At 48.8% G+C, this 20,391-nt stretch overlaps 1 long non-coding RNA gene across 1 annotated transcript in view; it reads left to right on the forward strand.

Moving 5' to 3' along the window:
• Positions 1–20,391, forward strand: part of LOC144753912 (uncharacterized) — an 804,407-nt gene that overhangs the window by 350,185 nt on the left and 433,831 nt on the right. The window contains exon 4 of the long non-coding RNA XR_013594598.1: positions 11,600–11,782. This is a non-coding gene — a long non-coding RNA (uncharacterized LOC144753912). The remainder of the gene's footprint in view (positions 1–11,599; positions 11,783–20,391) is intronic.

A 20,391-nucleotide genomic window follows, 5' to 3' on the forward strand; every position in this document is an offset into this window, starting at 1 on the left:
AGGCCTATGTTGCCAACGTCTTTTCATTGTGCACGTTAAAATCATCGAGTTGCACCCGTTTCTAGGCCCACAGGGCCCGGACACCAGATTCAAGCCTCAAGTCTCCTGAAGCACTCCGAGAGATGCAGCCCCGCCCGCATCCCTGACCCTTCACTTACTTCCTGCCAAGCAACGCGGAGCCCGGCTTGGCCTAGCCTGGCCTGCCTGCCAAGAATATGTTATGCCTACAGTTATCTGTTCAGCTCCCCGGCTTCACATTCCTAGCTAATGAACAGCATAAACATCTTCATCTATAGTCTAGTCTTCCTGTCTCCATGCAAGTGAATTACTGAATTAATACCCATAGAAGATCCATAGCACACGCAATACATGAAGAAATATATGCACACACTAGCCTTAGTGACAAGTAGCCTTTGCCCTGACGACTTTTAGAATCAAGCAACATGTACTCCAAACACAAGATATCAGATATGCTATAGGTACAGGTCGTTCTGACATCCCAGACTTTAGTCTCCTCTTCTAGTGCTAGGAGTCAGAGCCCCCAGCTCTCCCCAGTTACACGTCATGACTCGTTTGCGCGCACCAGTAGGTTAAAGGTTCCAGCTGCCCATGAAGCCCCCTCCATGTATCCACCCACTTATGACACTTCTGTGACGTCTACATCACACACCTCCGTGCACGCCCTGTGCACGCCTTCTTTTCACGCCCATATGTCCTTATCTTCCGTTTGTCACTTGTTACGCCTACTGTATTCAATGCAACTGTACTGTTTTACTATATATATTGTATGCTGTTAATAAAATGTTGAGATCGAGGTCGAGATTTGTCCCTTCCTGAGCCTTAGCAGGTGATGGAACCCGATGTCCATTGGCTCGAGCCACTTAATTAAAGCCCGTATGACTCAGATACCACGGATTCTGCCTCTTATTTATTGAGCTATCCTTTTCAGTTAATGCATAGAAAAATAGTACCGGTAATTATTTATTTATTTACCACAGTACCACGGGTTCTATTTAAGGCGAAGTGGGAGGAAGGAGCAGCTGGGAGGCGGGAGAGGGGCGGCCAATGGGGTAACAGAAAGAAAAAAGGGGCGGACCGCGAGGGAGCAGCGGCGGGGAGCGGAGGGGCGGTCACACCAGGGGTAGTAACGAAGCAAGCGCAACAAAAAAAACTACTTACAAAAGAAAAGCACTAATACAGTACATACAATGTAACACAAAAATAAAGGCACAGAAGGGCAATGGCGGGAGAAAAGGAACGAGCAGCAGCGAGGGCGCACCGCCTAGGTCAGGGACGGACCTGTGGCGCTGGGGCAGAGGAGCGCCTTCAGCTGGTGGGCCGTGCGGCGTGGGGGTGTCCTGGGGTCAGGTCACACTCGCTTACGCCGCGCGGGCTCCATTTAAGGCCAAGTGGGAGGGAGAAGCAGCTGGGAGGCGGGAGTGGGGCGGCCAATGGGGTAACAGAAAGAAAAAAGGGGCGGGGCCGCGAGGGAGCAGCGGCGGGGAGCGGAGGGGGGTCACACCAGGGGTAGTAACGAAGCAAGCGCAACAAAAAACCTACTTACAAAAGAAAAGCACTAATACAGTACATACAATGTAACACAAAAACGAAGGCACAGAAGGGCAATGGCGGGAGAAAAGGAACGAGCAGCAGCGAGGGGGCACCGCCGAGGTCAGGGACGGACCTGTGGCACTGGGGCAGAGGAGCGCCTTCAGCTGGTGGGCCGTGCGGCGTGGGGGTGTCCTGGGGTCAGGTCACACTCGCCTACGCCGCGCGGGCTCCATTTAAGGCCAAGTGGGAGGAAGGTGCAGCTGGGAGGCGGGAGCGGGGTGGCCAATGGGGTAACAGAAAGAAAAAGGGGCGGGCCGCGAGGGAGCAGCGGCGGGAAGCGGGGAGCGGAGGGGGGTCACACCAGGGGTAGTAACAAAGCAAGCGCAACAAAAAACCTACTTACAAAAGAAAAGCACTAACACAGTACATACAATGTAACACAAAAACAAAGGCACAGAAGGGCAATGGCGGGAGAAAAGGAACGAGCAGCAGCGAGGGGGCACCGCCGAGGTCAGGGCAGAGGAGCGCCTTCAGCTGGTGGGCCGTGCGGCGGGGGGGTGTCCTGGGGTCAGGTCACCTCTGGTTAGCCTAGACTGCTCGTGCCAAGCTACCTAGAGGGTGAGCAGGGGTTATCTCAGAGGGTTTCCTCTTTACCCTGACTAGAAGCAAGGGTCCCTATTTGGACAGTGGTACCTACCCCTGCCAACTAGAGACCCCCAGTTCTAACATTGGTGGCAGCGGTGCGGATTGAACTTGTATTTGTACTAGACCCACAGTAATTGGTGTACATCACTAGTGAGTGCAGACCACTACGCCACCGCATACTACTGGTTTTTGATTTTTTTTCTATTTTTGAGTAACTCTTCAAAGCATCATGTCTGCGAAAGGAAAGGCACTCAGTGAGGGGGCAGAAGTAGAATTGGAGTTTGTCATTAGAGATTTGTATTCATACAAAGTTGAGCAACTTAGGAAATTCTGCCTTGAGTTTGAGTGCCCCATAAAGGGCGCCTACAGAAAGGAGGAGCTGCAGAGAATCTTGAAGGCCCATTGGGAGGCACAAGAGGGAAATGATGATGTGAATGGAGAGAATGGTTTTCAAGTCACAGATCTGCCAGTGGGCAGAGTAGGCTCAGGAGCTGGCAGCAACCATTCCAGCAGGGGCCTCACCCCAGAAGAGTTACAAGAAAATAAGAGAGTAAGAGAATATGAGTTGGAAGTTCTGAAAATGAAAATGAAGCAATTGGAAATGGATAAAGAGAGAGAAAAGGCGGCGGAGGAGAGCAAAAGTGCCCGCGCCTTGGAGGAAAAGAAATTGCTTTTGGCTCATGAGTTGAGCATGAGAGAACTGGATCTTAAAGCCAAGGAGGTGGATGTCAGTTCAAATGGTGGCAGCGCGCAGCCAGTGCATGGGGGTAAAGTATATATTCCCAAAGACCTGGTACAGAATTACCATAGGAGTGAGGATATTTATGCCTGGTTCACTTCGTATGAGATTGCATTGAAGATGAATGGTGTGCCTGATCAGCATTGGGGGCGGGCCTGTGGAAACATTTTGAGGTTTCTGGGAGGAGTGCTCTAGAGCCCTTAGAGATGGCAGGTGCCATGACCTACCGCAATATGAAGGAGGCCTTATGTCTCAGGTATGGCCTTACTCCAGAACAGTATAGACGGCAGTTTAGAAACTCTAAGAAGAGAGAGTCTGAGACTTGGATGGAGTGTGTGAATTTGTACTCACGTGCACTGGAAGGTTGGATGAAGGGCAGTAAAGTTACTGATTTTAAGGGGTTGTTGCATTTAATCAGTTGGGAGCACTTGAGTAGTCTTTGTGTTCCAGAGCTGCGCCAGCATCTTTTAGCAATCTGACAGACCCCATTGAGCTTGCTAAAGAGGCGGACCGCTGGACCAGTACCAGGGTCCACAGAGGAATTGTGGGTACCACAGCCAAAGGTGGGCAGGGTCCCCAGCAGAAGAGAGGGGGGGACAAGGGTAACCAAAAGGAGTTCTCACAAGGGCCCCAAAATAGTTCCCAGGGAAAGGAATCCCAACCCCCCAAACTTAGACAGCCATGGCCCTCTAAGGGCAGGCGGGACAATAGAGACAGAAGGGATAACCAATGTCCCCCTACCTGCTATCCCTGCAATGAGGTGGGCCACATTGCTCCAAAATGTCCCAAAAAGAAGCCCGCACCCCCAAGTGTAGCTTTGGGCAGGGATTTGATTTCTAGTGGGTAGGTGGGCTTAGCCGATATGTCCCTTGTCCCTCTAGGAGACCGAGAGATAGTCCAGGAAACCTTACTGCCCTCTAACACTAAGAAGTATGGGCAGAAGGTGACCATCAATGGGAGGGAGGTTGAGGCTCTGAGAGACACAGGAGCCAGCGTGACATCCGTGAGGTGTCAGTGGGTGTCTGAAGAGCAAATCATCCCTGATGTACTCCGCCCTGTAGTGGCAGCTGACAGCTCAGTTCGCCTCTGCAAGTTGGCGCGTGTTCCCTTTGAATGGGGGGGAGTCTTTGGTCTTTTGGAAGTAGTTGTCAGTGATGCCTTGCCTGTACACCATCTGTTAGGTAACGACCTGGAGAGTTCTCCATGGAAGGATGTAGAACACAGAACTCACTTGGAGATGTTGGGTCTGCCTGCGTGGATCTGTGTGACCACGCGTGCTATGGCAGCCAGTAAGGGTAACTCAGCAGAACTGGAGCCTGAATCAGTGGCCCAGAGACCTGCCAGGAGAGGAAGAGGCAGGGGGCGCAGGAAACCTGCCCCAGCAGTTCCCACGGTCCAGGAAGGAGCAGAACCTGAGGGGGATGCCCTGGAACCTACAGGGGAACAGGTGGCCAAACTGGGGGACCTGCCTGAGCTGACCCATTGGCAGCAGGAAGGTGGTCCCTCCAGGGAGGAATTATGCCAGGCGCAGAAAGAATGCCCTTCCCACATAGGTCTGCGGCAACAGGCTGTAGATCAGGCAGCAGCCAGAGATCACTTTATCTACTGGGAAGATGACTTATTGTATAGTGAGCCAAAGTTTGCTGAGCCCGGTGCAGCCCGTGTGCTGGTGGTACCCGAGCGCTTCAGAAACTTCCTAATGGGTCTGGCTCATGACGTGCCTCTCGCAGGACATCTGGGGCAAGACAAGACCCTAAATAGGCTTGTCACCCACTTCCACTGGTCCCAGATGAGGAAGCATGTTGGTTCCTTTTGTAGGTCTTGCCAAACCTGTCAAGCCAGTGGCAAGACTGGAATGAAGTTGAAGGCACCCCTCCAACCCTTTCCAGTGGTGAGCACCCCTTTCGAGCGGGTGGGCATAGACATTGTAGGGCCCCTGGACCCCAAAACAGCCTTAGGCAACAGGTTCATCCTGGTCTTGGTGGACCATGCCACCCGGTACCCGGGAAGCAGTCCCTCTCAGGACAATCACAGCACCCGTGGTGGGCCGTGCATTGATGGGGATCTTTTCCTGTGTGGGGTTCCCCAGAGAGGTGGTCTCCGACCGGGGTACCAACTTCATCTCTAGGTACATGAAGTCTCTGTGGGAGGAGTGTGGGGTAACTTATAAGTTCACCACTCCTTACCACCCTCAAGGAAATGGGTTGGTTGAAAGGTTCAACCGGACCCTGAAAGGTATGATTATGGGTCTCGCGGAGCCCATGAGACGGAAGTGGGACATCTTGTTACCATGCCTGTTGTTTGCCTACAGGGAGGTGCCTCAGATGTCCTTAGGGTTCAGTCCCTTTGAACTCCTGTATGTCCACCCTGTTAGAGGACCTCTCACACTGGTGAAGAAGGGGTGGGAGAAATTCCGTGGGAAAACCCCCCAGGATGTGTTCAGCTATGTGCTGGCCATTCGCAACCAGACTCAACGCTTCAGGAAGCTCGCTCAGGAGAACCTGGTAGCTAGCCAGGAAGAAATGAAAAGATGGTACGACCAGAATACCACTCTGGTCGAATTTCAACCTGGGCAGAAAGTGTGGGTGATGGTGCCAGTGGAGCCTTGTGCGCTCCAAGACAAGTGGACTGGGCCATATGAGGTGGTGGAGAGGAAAAGTGAGGTAACTTACCTGGTTAACCTGAGGACTCCCAGGCAGCCCCTGAGAGTCTTGCATGTGAACCGCCTCAAACCACACTTTGAGAGGTCTGAAGTGACAATGCTCATGGCTACAGATGCAGGAATGGAAGAGGATAGTGATCCTCTCCCTGACCTCCTGGCAGTTAAGGAGCAAGGTGGGTCAGTGGATGGTGTGGTCCTCTCGCCCACCCTGACCCCAGAGCAGCAGAGTGACTGTCGCCAAGTGTTGGGTCAGTTCTCCTCCCTATTCTCCCTGACCCCAGGAGTCACCAACTGGTGCGTCCATGATGTGGACACTGTAGACAGTCTGCCTGTGAAACAAAAAATTTACAGGGTAGCTGACAAGGTCAGCGCCAGCATCAAGGAAGAGGTTTCCAAGATATTAGCGCTAGAGGTGATTGAGCCCTCCAGCAGGCCCTGGGCTAGCCCAGTGGTCTTGGTACCAAAAGCTGCTGCGCCAGGTGCCACTCCAGAACTCAGGTTTTGCGTGGACTACCGTGGGATCAATGCGGTCACGAAGACTGATGCACACCCCATCCCCAGAGCTGATGAGCTCGTGGATCGGTTGGGAGCTGCCCAGTACCTCAGTACCTTTGATTTGACCTCTGGGTACTGGCAGATTGCCTTAACTTATGGAGAGGTCTGCTTTCTCAACGCCAGAGGGGCACTTCCAGTTCCGAGTCATGCCCTTTGGGTTGAAGAATGCCCCTGCCACATTCCAGAGACTGGTTAACCAGGTACTGTCTGGGCTGGAGGAATTCAGCACCACATACCTGGATGACATTGCTGTGTTCAGCTCCACATGGGAGGAACACTTTCAACACCTCTGTGAAGTGTTGAAGGCTCTGCAAAGGGCAGGCCTCACTATCAAGGCCAGCAAGTGCCAGATAGGGCAGGGATCTGTGGTGTATATGGGACACCAGGTGGGGAGCGGCCAGGTGGCGCCCCTACAGGTAAAGATTGATACCATTCTGGCTTGGGAGCCCCCCAAGACACAGACAGAGGTGAGAGCCTTTTTAGGACTCACCGGGTATTACAGACGGTTTGTCAAGGGATATGGCACCATTGTCGCCCCCTTGACAGAACTCACTTCTAAGAAGTTGCCCAAAAGAGTGGACTGGACCGAAGCCTGCCAAACTGCTTTTGATGCCCTGAAGACTGCCATGTGCACAGCACCGGTGCTCAAGGCACCTGACTTTTCCAGTGAGTTCATAGTACAGACAGACGCTCCAGAGCATGGTGTGGGAGCAGTACTCTCACAAGTCACTGAGGAGAATGGAGACCAGCCCGTAGCTTTCATTAGTAGGAGGCTACTCCCCAGGGAACAGGGGTGGAGTGCGATTGAAAGGGAAGCTTTTGCTGTGGTCTGGGCTCTGAAGAAGCTGAGGCCCTACCTGTTTGGGACTCACTTCCATGTTCAGACCGACCACAGGCCCCTCAGATGGTTAATGCAAATGAGGGGTGAGAACCCAAAATTGTTGAGGTGGTCGATCTCCCTACAGGGAATGGACTTTACGGTGGAACACCGCCCTGGTACGGAGCACGCCAACGCTGATGGTCTGTCCAGATTTTTCCGCCTTAGTGAAGAGAACTCCCAAGAGGGTGGGTAGTTCTCCCCACTTTCAGCTGGAGGGGACACGTGTTAGACCTGGCCTCTTTGGCGTGGTTTCCCCCTATCTTTTTGCCTCTATCTCCTGTATTTTTGATGCTGTGCTGGATTTCGTTTTTGCTAGTTTAGATGCTTTGGACACTCTGCCACTGCTGATCAGTGCAAGAGTGTAAGTGCTCCCTATATAAATGGTTATTCTGATTGGATATACATGTTTGGCATATTTGTATCAACATGAAGTCCCTAGTAAAGTGCACTGGGTGTGCCAGGGCTGGTGATGACAAATGCTACTAGTGGGCCTGCAGCACTGATTGTGCCACCCACAGGAGTAGCTCTAAAATGGTGTCTCAGGCCTGCCACTGCAGCGCCTGTGTGCAGTTTAGAACTGCCATGTCCTCCTGGTCAGTGTCCCCACTGACCAGGCTTAACCCTTCCCTTTTTGTGCACATTAGTCACCCCTATGGAAGGCCCAAGGTACCCCCCTGGGCAGGGTGCAGTGTATGTGAAAGGTAGAGCATGTACTGGTGCAGGTAACATGTTCTGGTAGTGAATTACAGCCATTTTCGTTTTTCACTATTGTAAGGTTATCTTGCTCCATAGATTAACATTGGGGATGCTGGCTACAGTGGTTACCAGCATTTCTTCTCATAGGAACAAGATAGGACATAAGTATCTAGTATCCCTGAACTCAGACTTTAATAACACATCTTTTAGGAAAGGTTGTTTTTAAATCCTGTGTTTGAGAACAGCACTTTTAGAAAGTTGCTGTTCTCTTGTCTGACCTTTCTGTGTGCCTTGGCCTGTTTGTGTATTGACTGTCTGGTTTGAGAGTGACAGGGGCTGGGGATTCCCCAGGAGGCTGGCTGAGTCAGCCCTAGGCTGAATGACTGCATTTGCAACTGGAGTGGTGGGAGGAGTTAGCACCTGGGCCTGAATAGGGCTGTGCCTGCCTTCCACAATGCTGGCTCCACCTCCTGCTGGGCGGCTGACGACCCTGCCCCTCACTCTGAAAGGAAAGGAGAAGCCAGGCAAACAAAGTGCTCAAGCAACGCCCAGAACTGGTTTAGACCGGGCTCAGGGCCCACTTGCACAAAGAAGAACAAAGACTTTTAGGGGTATAAGTACAGGACCCCTGACAACAGAAAATTAGATCATCCTGGAATCAAGAAGGAACCTCTGCCAAGGAGAAAGCTGAAACTGAAGAAGGAAGACTGTCCTGCTGTTGCTCTGCTGGACTGACCTGTTGCTTTGCTGCCAAGGAGAGGGGAAGGACTTTGCTGTTGCGCTGTGTCCCCTGTCTTGAAGGAATCTCCAAGGACCTGAGAAGAGCTGGCCCCCTGTTCTGAAGTCCCAGGAACAAAAGGACTTCACCCCCAACTTCCCTGAACTCTGCTGAGAGAGTTCTGTCCATCCTAGAGTGCTTGATCCAGTTGTGGGGCCTCTGGAAGTTGTACCTGTGCTGGGAAGCTTGAAACTAAGCTTGAGAGACTTTTGCAATTGAAAAGTTATCGCATCGCTCGCTGCGGAGCGCATCCCCGACAGTGCGAGGAAATTCCCGCTGCTACGAAGGCCGAGATCGTCGCAGCGCATGTTGCCGCTGCCAGAGCCGTCGCATCCTTCGTTTGCGGGATGCACCAGACCGGTGCGGGAAAGTCTAACATCGCTGCGAGTGTCGTCGCAGAGCATGTCGTCGCTGGGTGAGATAGCTGCACCGATTGCTTGCGGACCGCATCTCGTCCCTGCGAGTGCCGTCGCAGAAACCATCGCGTCCAGGAGCTGCGAGAGAGAAGATCACCGCTGGTCCGCGCATCGTCGCCCCGGAGATCGTCGCAACTCCAAAGATTGTCGCATCGTGCCTTTTGCGTGAACAAACTTCCTACGGAACCTCCGCACCGGAATCCATACAAGTGGCCTTCCTCCCCATACAGACCGGATTCGTCGCAACACACCCGCTGCTGCAGCGGGGCTGTCGCAAACGCCTCCCCAGGGTCTCGGGAGCAACGCATCGCTTGTTTTCCACCGCACCAGCTTCTGCTTTTGGAACTTTGTCGCAACTAAAAGGTACTGTGAGTAAACGTGACGCAACTGTGAACTTTTCACGCATCTGTGGATTATTTTATCGCAACCTGAAGAATTTTATCGCAAACCTTAAGAATTCTTTTTTAACCATATTCTTGAACTGTGTATGTTGGATTTTTGTCGTTTTGGTCTTGTGTAGTTTAGATTAAATACCTTTTTTTTCTAAACTGTTGTGGAGTCAGTTTGTGGTGTTTTCACTGTGTTACTGTGAGTGTTGGTACAAATACTTTACACATTGCCTCTGGTTAGCCTAGACTGCTCGTGCCAAGCTACCTAGAGGGTGAGCAGGGGTTATCTCAGAGGGTTTCCTCCTTACCCTGACTAGAAGCAAGGGTCCCTATTTGGACAGTGGTACCTACCCCTGCCAACTAGAGACCCCCAGTTCTAACACCGCCAATAAGCTAAAAGGTCAGGGACACCCGAACCCCCCTCCACTGGGTCTCTATAGGTAAGTTCCCGACACATCTGAGCCCGCTGATCCTGCCAGACAAAGCGTTCTATGTCTCGTTGCAGCGTATGTATAATCCCAGCTGGTGGCACCAATGGAAGCGTATGAAACAGGTAGAGAATTTGGGGCAATATCTGAAATAATTCAAGAAAACCCCAGAATTAACTTGTGTAGCTTTATTCATGTGGGCAAAATCAACCGACATCCATAACCCACAGAGGCAACGACCGTTGGTTCAGTGAGTGAAGGTTAGAACTTTCATGACATTCTAGGAAGAATCTAAGCTGGAGAGAACAGGGTGGAGGAAGGAACGAAGGATGAAAATACGACAAGTGAATACAACACATCTCCTTCCCTAGGGAATAACAGGCGGGAAAAAAGGGGATATAAGGGCAGGGTGCAGGGGGCACAGAATTAATAAATTTTATTGTCTTTATGCCAACATGGTTTACAATGAACATTTCTCAAAGACTCTCTTGTGTTGGGAGCATCAGTTTTGTTGTTTACATTGACTCTTGGTGCACACATGGTACCAGATACACCCTCGCTGATATCCTTGACAATCCTGTCAGTGCTCCAGGATTGTCCATCCTCAAGTAATACAACATTTTTTAACACTTTGCGTATCACCTTCCTATCAGAGACCTTAGCACAAACTGATAATACAGACCTGGGTAGCTTTACTCTCACAACATCTCCTTCCTTCCACACTTTTCACATCTCAGTAGTTTACCATTGTACCTGTCTAAATATTTCCTTTGGTGATTACGTACTCTTTCCATGATCTTTCCCCTATCGACTTCTTCCGTATTGTTTTCAATCAGCCAAATAGGAATCAATTTAGTGCTGGGTTCCCTACCTTTGTGAGACTTGAACGGTGATACTCCAGTGACTGAATGAGGGGTGACAAGGTAAGATCAAATCATTTCGTCAAGTGCTTTTCTCACATTGGTTCCACTACACACGTTGAGCTGAATACAGTCTTTCATCATGTGGTTGACACGTTCAACCAGTCCATTTGACCTTGGGCAATACAATGCAGTTTGGAAGAGAGTGACCGAGAATTTATGCAGGAATTCTTTCATGAGTGCGGAAGTGAATTGGACTCCATTGTCCGTAACTATGGTTTGAGGTGTTCCTTCGGTGCCGAATATTTCTTGCAGGAATGAAATGACTGAGTAAGTGATGACATTGTCCACTATTGTGGTAATTATCCACTTAGAGTGATAGTCTACTAGTCTGAGTATGAATCTCCCACCTAGTCCCTTCACATTTAGAGGACCAATAATGTCCGTAGCTAACTTGTTCCAAGGAACAGATGGAACGTCCACTGCAGAAATTTGACCCTTGCACACGTGTTTACTTTTGTCACTCACTCACAGAACACCGCACACACTCCTTTACACTTCTCTCAACCATGGCGTCCATACTTGGCCACCAATAATAGAGACGGATCTTGCTTTTGGTAATGCTGCATCCTAAATGGCTTCCTGTGCCGAACTTACAATTTTCTCTCTCAAATCTTCCAGAGGTACAAGTTTGTTTCCTCTATAAAGATTCTGCTCACTGAAGTACAGTTCATTCCTTACTTCCCAAAACCCATCCTCACCATTCTTGAGTTCTGAGCATTTACTAGGCCAACCATTAAATATAAGTTGTTTCACACTGGATAATACCAGATCACAACGCATACTCTCCTCCCATTCCTGTCTGTTTATGCCTTCTGATACATTGGTGTTCTATCCTTCCTTCACTTTCATCTTTCTTCCCTTTCCTTTGTTCAAATGACATCATCTGACTTGGGCCAGCTCTAGCATGTGCTGTGTTTATTTTCTATTGACATTCTAGATTCTGCATGCTTTGATTATACTGGAATGTCAACTGTTGCCCAGTTGCATCTGGAGCTGTTGAAGGATGGTCTAATGTTGCTGTGCTGGAATTAAACTATCTTGAAATTTATGGATTTTACTTTGAATTATTGCAACAATGGCGACGAGTTGAAGAACAAGAATTGTCAACATACCAGCACAGGTACAGAATTATTCTTGAACCCAACTATTTATTACTTTCAAGCATTATATTAGTAGATTTCAACTGATGAATATTCAAATTAATTAATCAACTTCATTCTGTGATTTGATAGCTCCAGCGGCTGAAGATTTGAATGTGTGTTCTGATTGCACCAGCGGGAGCAGTTAACTAATAACATGAAGTACAATGTTATTATACATTTATAAGCTATTTACATCGTTGAGGAAATAATCATTTTATAACTAACGTGCAGTGATTTGATAGCAACAGCGGCTGTATTGTATATTTCAGTTATTTAATTCAGTGTTTTGATAACACCAGCGGATGTATGTCATTACGACGCGGTGTTTACACCGCGCTACCATTACATCGCTGCTATCACAAGGCAAGTTTTTACAACGACTTGCGTTGGAGGGTGCTGGATTGTGGATTATTTTAATTTTCTATTCCAATTCCAGCCCACGTAACAGTAGGGAAGGTGTTGGAATAGACAATTAAACTATTCCTTGAGCAAGAGCGCCATCCAGCGCAAGTCGTAGTAACGACTTGCGTTGTGATGGCTGCGTCGTTAAGGCCCCGCGGTGTAAACACCGCGTTGTAAAGGATGTTTCCCACACCAGCGCCAGAAAGAAATTAGTAATGCAGTAAACAAGATTCTCTATATGTTTTCCTGAAGAGCTTTGGATGTTTTATTTTTATACGGAAATATACAGTAGTAGTTTGTCACGACAAGAGGGAAAGTAACAAATTTGTGTGTGGAAGTCAAGTTTAAAAAATACAGTCTACAGGTGAAATTACGGTATTCATGGGCAATTTCGAAATGTATGATCTGCAAGAGGAAGTTACGAAGTTTGTGTATTTTAAGATATTTGTTTGACTGTACTTTTCGCTGTTGGAAATATTACTTTGCTTCAAACGTACCTTCGTTGTTGTGAACAACCTTCGTTCTAGGTGCGGCATTTTTCAAACGAGTACTTCAAACAAACAAGCTCCGATCTTAGTTGTTTCGTGCAATTCAGCTCGCATTAATCATCTGACTTCATCGCGCATCACCTTGTGTTCAGCGACCACATGTAATCGGCGGCCATTTTCGGTTACCGTGGTAACCTTTCAACAATACTAAAAACCGAGTGGAAGTTTATATCGTCTTTCTCTACAAGAGTTGAGTTGTTTATTAAGAAAAAAAATGCAATTGTGCGTTATATTACTGGTATTTTTAGTTTTTACATTAGTTTCATGCACTTTAGGAATATTATTTTTTTGATTCAATCATTAATGATAGTTATTCTGTGTTTCAACTGTATTAAAGTTGGTTTTATGATATATTGACATTTGTGTTAAAAATGTATGACATATATATATAATTTCAGAAGAAAACAAGTATGTACCTTATGTAATTTGGAGTAATGTTTAAATTATATATCATATATGCATACCAAAACATCTAGAAGCAGTGTTTAAAACAATCTATCAATCTTGAGTGACATGATACATATAGTAACAATGTAACAATGCAGTTTGATCCACCAGCCAAATCTTACAATTAAAAGGAGACCCACTCATTCCATGGTCTAGATGGAAGGAAGAATTTGTTACATATATGAAGGCTATAGATGGTGAACGCATTGGGGCTGAAGAAAGAAAAATATCTTTTTACATTGTTTAGGTTCTGAAGGACAGGTAGTTTTCAGAACTTTACCACCAATCACTACTCCTAAACATGGTAGTAGCGATAATGTTAATGTTTATACTGAAGCGTTGATGAGAATGGAAAAAAGATTAAAACCCATTACAAGCATTGCCTTAAACAGATTTAAATTCTACAATAGGAAACAAAAGGAAGATGAATCATTTGATGATTTTTGACATTGTTAAGAGCATTATCATTACATTGTAACTTTGGTCTCATAAATGACAATGATTAGAGATCAAACTATTGTACACGTGAAAAATAAAAAAATTCAAGAAAGACTATGGGTAATGGGAGATCCTAGTTTGGAGGAGGCCATTTCAGAAGCAAAAGCTCTTGAACAATCCCAGAAGTGGATGGATGTTGTTAAACATAACTCTGAAAAAACTACTACAGAGGAAGAAATTTGTATTGTTAAGCAAAAAAATGATCACCTACAAACACGTTATTTTTCTAATATGAACTCTAGTGGAAATAGGTTTAATGCTCCACAATTGTACAAAAGAAATTATAGCAATTTTGGAAATGATGTATGTTATAGTTGTGGTAACAGGTCACACATTGCTTCTTTTCCAGGATGTCCTGCAAGAAACAAAGAATGCAAAAACTGTGGCAGAATATGTCACGGTTTGCCAGGTTGCGCCTACAAACTACATCTCCCAGAATGCCGGGAAGTAGGAGGAGTCATGGGTATAAAGGCCTTTGGGAGACAGGCTTTGGTTGTACGTGATTCCTATCTTGTTTTGGTTCCAGTGTATCAAGTTGTGACTTAGTCTCCTGGTTTGGCGTTCTCGGCTGAGGCGCTGGACATTTGATCACAGAGGGCGGCTGCTCTCTGTCGGGCCTTAGACTGATCCGGAGTTCTCTCCGTCTGCGGTTGCGGCGGATCTGGCCTGCGAGCGTTCTCGGCTGAGACGCTCGGTATTGGAGCTCGGAGGAGGGGCGGCTGTCTCTCTTCATTTTGGCACAAATCCTGTGTGCTGAGTCCGTCTGCGGCTGCGACGGTACTGACTTGCGAGCGTTCTCGGCTGAGACGCTCGGTATCGGAGCTCGGAGGAGGGACGGCTGTCTCTCTTCATTTCAGCACATTCCTGTGTTGCTGAGTCCGTCTGCGGCTGCGGCGGAGCCCATCGGAGAGCGTTCTCGGCTGAGACGCTCATTTCTCTTCCTTGTGAGAAGGGCGGCTGCCTTTCTTCCAGTATTCTTTGAGACATCTCGTCTACGGATTTGGCGGTTGAGTTGCTTGCTTCAGCCCTTCAGAAGCGGGTGGCTTTTGCTGTCATCAAAACCCCGTGGGGGAGATAAGTACCCGTGCTGCTTTGTTTGCTACTTAACTTACATGCATTTGGAACTTGTGCTTGGAACATTGCTGTTCTGTTGCTGGAAGTCTAATTTCCTGCTGCGTTTTCCTTTGGAACTTCCTGTGTTGTTTCATATCCTTGGTTACTTATGGACATTGGGTTTGCCTTTCACTGCTTCCTTCGATAACCGGTTACTGGAGAAGGAATTGTTTTCTGTTGTGCACAAAGAGAAGGGGATGGTATGTATGGTGTGTTTTGGGTACATTTTTGACTACGTGTGCCTCAATCAGGTATAATAGAGTTTGTGTCTTTCTGACTATCAGGTATCAAGATAGAGAAGTATCTATCGGTAACGGTCCAGAGAAGGGGTGGCATCCAGTGGAGTAACTGGGGTAGGTGTCCCACTAGCGAGAATTTACTGAGAGTAGTCAGTGATTTGTATTATAACGTGTGTATTCTTTTCTTTCTCGTTTCAGTGGTCCCTTCCGTTCCAGCCCCTTCCCTTACCTTTCCCTCGCCTGATTTCCTAGAGGCTCTGTGTACTTACTGTCAGAGTTTCGGGCAGTCAGGAGGTGGACCCCTTAGAGCATCGCCCTGATCCTGTGGAGACTGATCGTGACAGAATCACGTACCCACGTAGTTGTCTCCACCCGGTCAGGGGTTGCTATAGGGATGGCCACTTTAGATGATGTGTTACAGGCCTTGGTTTTGGTCCAACAGGAATTGGCTACGTCCAAAGCAGAAACAGCGGCGCTAAAAGACAGGTTGGATAGGCAAGGCAGGAATCCTTTTGACGCCTCAGCAGGAGTACCTCAAATACAAGTGTCAGTACCTCCCCCTATACCCTTGGCCAGCCCTGAGAGGTATTCAGGTGATCCCTTAAAGATCCAGACCTTCCTGACACAAATCACCCTGCATTTCTCTTGTAGACCGGCCTCCTTTCCTACAAACCTGTCGAGAGTGGCGTTTGCCATCTCATATCTTACGGGGGATGCTGCCAATTGGGCGGTTCCTTTAGTAAAAAACGACGATCCATTGCTGGCTGATTGGGATGATTTCCGTAAGGAATTTGAGAGAGTATTCGATCGACGTGCAACCACTTTGAGCGCTGATCGCGAATTGTTAAGATTAAGGCAGGGAAAGAGTGATCTAGTGACTTATATGACCACTTTTAACAGGCTCGTTGTAGAAACGGCCTGGCCAGAGGACAAGAGGATGGCGCTTTATTATCAGGGATTGAATGAGGACATAAAGGACGTACTTGCTCAAATAGATCCACAACCTACGACATGCACGGATCTTATCAACCTTACCTTGCGCTTAGATCACCGCATGTCTGAGAGAGGAGGGGAACGGAAGAGACATGACAGAGCAGGAGGCGGGATGGCTCAAGTTGGGCAGGACAAACCGAAAGACAGTGTGGCAGAACCAATGGATGTAGGGGCCATGCGTCCTCCATTGTCTAAGGCAGAAAGGGATTTGCGACGAGCACAAGGCCTCTGCATGTACTGCGGGAAAAAAGGCCATTACGTTAAGGATTGCACCGTTAAACCAAAGAAAAGACCTTCCTTTTATGCAGGGAAGCAGGTGGCGGTGCTATCCCCGGCCTTACCTCCTGAGATACAGGTGGACCCTAACACAATGGAAAGGACTAGTCTTGCTCAACGGGAGTGGAAAATCCCATCCTTAGAGGTTGCGGTGTGTAATAACACAGAATCGCATGTAGTGGTTTCCATGTTCTTGGGTACAGGGTCTCAACAGAGCCAAGCATTATGCATGATCGATTCAGGGGCAACCGGAAACTTCATCGATAGTGGGTTGGTGGAGAGACTGGGGCTGAAGAAGGTGCCAACTCTTCAGCCTGAAATTGTTCTAGCCGTTGATGGCACTCCTCTCAAATCAGGGCCAGTAGTGGAACATACCGAGTCTTTGGAATTGACGGTGCCTGGTTATCCTATGAGACATGTGGAGGATATCGTGCTGAACATTATTGAGGCTCCTCAGTACGAGGTTATACTAGGGATGCCGTGGTTATGGCATCATAATCCGACGATGAATTGGAAAACAAAATCTATGTCGTTTGATTCTGAGTATTGCACTGCTCATTGTATGATGAGTCAACCGTCGCCCACAGTATCCTTGGCTCAAGTCTATCAGGTCGCTACCGCGGCAGAAAAGGAGGTGGTCTTGCCGAGAGAATATGCAGGGTATGAGTCCGTGTTCAGTGAAGTGATGGCCGAGGTCCTTCCGCCACATCGTGAATACGATTGCCGGATCGATTTGATCGAGGGGGCGGTTGTACCCTCTTGTAGGGTGTATGCCTTGTCTGAGTCCGAAACCACCCATTTGAAGTCATATCTGGATCATTTCTGTTCCATAGGTTTCATACGCCCCTCCCGGTCACCAGCAGCGTCTCCTTTGTTTTTTATTTCAAAAGCGAACGGAGAATTGCGGACCTGTATAGATTACAGACAGCTGAACAAGGTCACTGTGAGAAACAGATACCCGCTTCCACTCATCCCTGTTCTGTTAGACCAGGTGAGAGAGGCATCCATTTACACCAGGTTAGACCTCCGGGGAGCCTATCATTTGGTGAGGATACGGGCTGGGGATGAGTGGAAAACGGCTTTTAAAACCCGTTTTGGTTTATTCGAGTATATGGTAATGCCGTTCGGGTTGTGCAACGCCCCGGCGGCATTCCAATATTTCCTAAACGACATCATGAAAGAGTATATCGACCAATTTGTTGTCATATATATTGACGATATACTGATCTACTCCCAGACGATTGCCCAACATGTCAGTCAGGTGTTGTTGATTCTCAAGAAACTACAGGAGAATAGCTTATACTGTAAACTCAGCAAGTGCGAGTTCAGTGTCAACGAAGTGGAGTTTTTGGGGGTTATATTAACACCTAGCGGTTTCCGTATGGCAGAGCGAAAAGTGACAGCTGTGAGTGAGTGGCCAACGCCTAAGAATGTGAGAGATGTGCAGTGTTTCCTGGGTTTCTCGAATTATTATAGGCGGTTTATTGCTCATTTCTCTCAGCTGATCTCTCCAGTAACCCGGTTGTTGAGGAAGGGGGCACCCTTTTGTTGGACAATGGAGGCTGCGGAAGCATTTCAACAGTTGAAGGATGCGTTCTGCTCTGCGCCCATCCTCCGTCATCCGCAGATGGATGTGCCATTTGTTGTGGAAGCAGACGCATCGGATATAGCGATAGGGGCTGTGTTGTCCCAAAGAGACAAGCAGACAGGACAGCTCCATCCCGTAGCCTTCTTGTCTAAAAAACTCAACACATCCGAAGTCAATTACACTGTTGCAGAAAAGGAACTTCTGGCTGTGAAAAAAGCCTTTCAAGAATGGAGGCATTATTTGTGGGGTGGTCAACATCCAGTAACAGTGTATTCTGACCACAGGAACCTGCAGTTTTTAAAAACAGCTCGGCATTTGTCCCAAAGACAAATGCGCTGGATGTTGTTTTTTGCAGAATATGAGTTTACTATCACTTTTCGTCCTGGTGCTGAAAATAGAAAGGCGGATTCCCTTTCTAGGCAGACAGACTTGGCTACCCCGTTGCTTGCTGAACCTAGATCCATACTGCCCCCTGAGAAGGTTGTGTGTGCTTGTTCTGTTGATATGTTCCTGGAGGAGGTGTCCAAGAATAGGTCTCCCGTGCAATGGGAAGAGTGGGCTAAGGTCGATTCGCACCGTTCCTTGCAACATGGCATTCCGCTGTATCAGAACCGGCTGTTTCTTCCTACCCTTGCCTTGCGGTTGTTGGCATTCAACTGGTGTCACAGTGCAATGGTGGCCGGACATCCTGGGCAGCAAAAGACCATCAAAGCCATGCAACGACAATTCTGGTGGAAAGGAATGAGTAAAGACGTACGGCAATGGGTTGACAGATGTGAAACGTGTGCCCGGGCGAAGAATGAACAAGCCAAGAGCAAAGGGTTGCTAATGCCTCTACCAACGCCTTCCCGTCCCTGGCAGGTCATAAGTATGGATTTCATCGTTGGGTTGCCTATGGACAAGGGCAGCAATGCTATCTTGGTAGTAATAGACTGTTTCTCGAAGATGGGACACTTCATCCCTTGTAAGAATTTGCCTACGGCGGCTCAAACGGCACAACTCCTCTTAACACAAGTGGTGAGATTGCACGGCATCCCGAAGACCATTGTGTCCGATAGGGGTCCACAGTTCGTGGCTCGGTTTTGGCACACATGGTGCAAGGCGTTGCATATCAAGGATGCGTTGTCAACCAGCTTCCATCCACAGTCTGACGGACAGACTGAGAGACTGAACCAGACCCTAAAAAAGTACCTCCGTTGCTATGCGGAGGAAGCTGCTGACTCATGGGTGTCGTTGTTATGGTTAGCAGAACTATCGTACAATAACACTTGGCATAGTTCCACGGGGGTTTCGCCATTTCAAGCCAATACTGGTTACCATGCAAACACCCTGCCTTTGACTATACCGAGTGAGGTGGAGAACCATCCAACGGTGTTGGGACAGGTGAGGGCTCTTTTGTCGATGCATCGGAAGGTCCAGGCTCATTTGGAGAAGGCCAAGTCGTCCTATAAGAGGTGGGAGGATAGGCATCGGAGAGAGGGGCCGCAGTATCAGGTTGGCGACAGAGTCTGGCTGTCCACCAGGAACATTCGGTTCCGGTACCACAGCATCTTCCATCCGCGGTTCATCGGTCCTTACGAAGTGGTGCGTCGGATCAACCCCGTGGCATACAAGTTGAAGCTTCCAGCCTCCCTGCGGATCCACCCGGTGTTCCACTGCAGTCTTCTGAAGCCTGCGAAGGCTGCGCGTCGCAAAGTTGTGCCTCCGGTGCGGCGGGATGGTCAGCTGGAGTACGAAGTACGTAGGATCCTTGATTCCCGCTACCGGCAGGGAAAGCTCTGGTACCTGGTGTCTTGGAAGGGCTACACGGCGGAGGACGATTCGTGGGAACCGAGCTCAGGGGTTCATGCCCCGCGTGCTGTGCGCTGTTTCCATGCCCGGTGTCCGGGCAAGCCTGGAGCTAGGAGGCGCTTGGGGGGTGGGCATACTGTCACGGTTTGCCAGGTTGCGCCTACAAACTACATCTCCCAGAATGCCGGGAAGTAGGAGGAGTCATGGGTATAAAGGCCTTTGGGAGACAGGCTTTGGTTGTACGTGATTCCTATCTTGTTTTGGTTCCAGTGTATCAAGTTGTGACTTAGTCTCCTGGTTTGGCGTTCTCGGCTGAGGCGCTGGACATTTGATCACAGAGGGCGGCTGCTCTCTGTCGGGCCTTAGACTGATCCGGAGTTCTCTCCGTCTGCGGTTGCGGCGGATCTGGCCTGCGAGCGTTCTCGGCTGAGACGCTCGGTATTGGAGCTCGGAGGAGGGACGGCTGTCTCTCTTCATTTTGGCACAAATCCTGTGTGCTGAGTCCGTCTGCGGCTGCGACGGTACTGACTTGCGAGCGTTCTCGGCTGAGACGCTCGGTATCGGAGCTCGGAGGAGGGACGGCTGTCTCTCTTCATTTCAGCACATTCCTGTGTTGCTGAGTCCGTCTGCGGCTGCGGCGGAGCCCATCGGAGAGCGTTCTCGGCTGAGACGCTCATTTCTCTTCCTTGTGA

This window comes from Lissotriton helveticus, chromosome 5_1, assembly GCF_964261635.1.
Source record: "Lissotriton helveticus chromosome 5_1, aLisHel1.1, whole genome shotgun sequence".
In the NCBI taxonomy this organism is placed as follows: domain Eukaryota; kingdom Metazoa; phylum Chordata; class Amphibia; order Caudata; family Salamandridae; genus Lissotriton; species Lissotriton helveticus.